This window comes from Otolemur garnettii, unplaced genomic scaffold (genome assembly GCF_000181295.1).
Source record: "Otolemur garnettii isolate 467f Iridium unplaced genomic scaffold, OtoGar3 scaffold00002, whole genome shotgun sequence".
Taxonomy (NCBI): domain Eukaryota; kingdom Metazoa; phylum Chordata; class Mammalia; order Primates; family Galagidae; genus Otolemur; species Otolemur garnettii.
In genome coordinates, this window is record NW_003852397.1 from 53926193 (window position 1) to 53929043 (window position 2851).

Here is a 2851-nt window from a genome sequence, read left to right on the forward strand (position 1 = left end):
GGCTGGATTCGAACCCGCCACCTTGGGTGTACATGGCTGGCGCCTTAGCCACTTGAGCCACAGGCGCCGAGCCAGAGCCAGAGGTCTTGCTGTTGCTCAGGCTGGTCTCAAACTCCTGAACTCAAGTGATTTTCTCACCTTGACTTCCCACAGTGCTAGGATTGCAGGTGTGAACCACTGCACCCAGCCACCTCCTGCCTCTGCCTACCAGGTAGTTGGGACCACAGGCGCCTGCCACAGCGCCCGGGTATTTTTTTTGGTTGCAGCTGTCATTGTTGTTTGGCTGCCGGGGCTGGATTCGAACCCGCCATCTCAGTTGAATGTGGCTGGCACCTTAGCCACTTGAGCCACACCTTTAGGATTTATAGGGCCTGGCACTAATAAGGGAAGTTCAGGAGAGGGAAAATTATTCATATATATGCCTTGAGAGACAAATTTGCTAACCTTTCACTGTTTCTCTTTTTATATCACTATTTTTCTCAGACCCATGATTAAAATTTAAAATTACAATTTTTACCTTGGCTTAAGAATAGCTTGTTCTTCCCAACAGACTGTACTGTGTTATGATCTGAATAAAAGAATGAATGATATCCTTTGCTAAATCAATTGAAGACAAAATAAATCCCTGACTTGAAGAGGATCGATTTGGTTACTAATGCGTTACCTGAATAAGCCAAATGTTTATTAAATATTAACTTATAATTAATGAAAAGATTGGGTACTATTAGGGATAAATTCTCTTGCCATTTTACTCCTTAGCCACTTTTTTTGGTTCATGCCAAAAAGAGAAATATTTCCCACGTCTTTTTGGGAAAAACTGGGAGGGAGCTAACACTTATTGAGTATCTACTATTTATACAGCATTATGCTAAGCACTTAAACATATCTATACTAACACTAGGACTAATATTGAGATATGGATATTATTTTATCTGTTTTGGTAACAAAGACTCTGTGGTTCAGAGAGATTATGGCTTGCCTAAGTTAACAAAACTAGTTATTAGGAGAGCCAGAATTTGAACTCAGGTCTGTCTGGCTCTAATTTCCCTTTTTCTTCACATCATACTGCTGTACTTACTTTAAAAAAGATAAATGGAGTGTCCAGCCAAGCAGATTTTTTATATTGGCTGTAGTGTGTTTCCTATGAAAATATAGTTTAAAGTAGAATAATAGGGCAGCACCTGTGGCTCAAAGGAGTAAGGCACCCACCCCACATGCCAGAGGTGGCTGGTTCAAACTCAGCCCCGGCCAAAAACTGCAAAAAAATAAAAAATAAAATAAAGTAGAATAATATGGATTTTTGGAACTTCTCTGTGCTTACTTACTTCTCCCTCTATATTTGCCATCTATTTTGCAAGATAAAAAGACCCAGGAGTTTGAGGTTGCCTGGGCTAGATTGCTGCCATGGCACTCTAGCCTGGGCAGCAGAATGAGACTATCTCAAAATAAAAAAAACAATAAGGAAACAGCCCAGCTCTTTTCCATAGTGGCTTTATATTCAGACTCTATGTGATAGTAAGACAGTTCCCAACAACTTCTTTATTCAACCCAGTCCAAGTCCAGCAAGAAACAGATCCTTTCCAGTAGCCTCTGGATTCACTGAAACAATTTGAGTTATCTTTCTGTCCCTTAACAAATTAACGTAGCAAAGAAAATTCTGTGCTATGATTAGCCAAATTTGAGTCACACGCTTTACCTCTGGTTCACCCAAAGAGCATGGACTATTAGAAAGGAGTAACTCTCCAACGAAAAAAATGGGGTACTGTCACCAAAATAAGGAAATAAATGCTGATGGTCAAAAAACAATACCTACTACACCAATTAACTCAAAGGCCTAAGCATTGTTTCTTCCTTAAGCTTTTCAAAGAAGTTATTAATGCATGCCATGGCACTCATTTTGTACGTCTGCCAATTCCATACACAATACTGCATTTTTTCCCCTGAATCATCAGCTGTTGTATACTCAGTTGTCACTGATGGGTACATCACAAAAGCAAATGCATAAGTATAAAAGTTAACCAGCGAGAAAGGTGAGTATTTCAGCAGATCACTCTTCAGGACACTCCTACCTGGTATTGCAGGTAGTTTCATGTCTTTTTAATTCTTTCCTATTGTCAGTCTGCTTGAAACATATTTATTTGCCTTCAGTGCCCTAGGGGTAGGGTGGCTACTAAGATGCCTGGGAAACCACTGCAGAAACAAGTAACAATGAATCAGCTTAAGTTCATCTTCTAGAAGGAAATTACCCAAAATAGAACCTTGAAAAGAAAATGTATCTACCAATATGTCTATTTTCTATTTAGCTTCCTTTTCTTTTTACACTAACAAGTTATATGCCCTACATGATGTTTGGACTACCTTATATATAACATTTTAAATTATTTTAGTTCAAAATTTGCTGCAGAAAATGGATTACTTTGGAGTAAAGAGAATGTTGACTCTATTCTGGAATTTGAGATAACGTCTCTAGTTTGCTGCTTCCGTGGACACCAAACATAACATTCTCTGTTCTAGGACGTGCTTCATGTTGGTCATAAGACTGGCAGAAAACCAAACAAACTAAATGAATAGTTGTTGAAAGTAATCTCACATCCTGGAGCTGCACATGCCATGAAATATCCAGCTTCTATTAAGCACAATCTTGATCAATTTCTCTGCCCCTCCTGTCCAACAGAGTTTTGTGTTATGGAAATCGGATTTGGGTCTGGTTATTTTAAAAGTACATATAGTAATTAAATAATCACGGAATGTAGCCATTAAAATTTCTATTGTAGGCTCGGCGCCTATAGCTCAACCGGCTAAGGCGCCAGCCACGTACACCTAAGGTGGCGGGTTCGAATCCCCAGCCCGG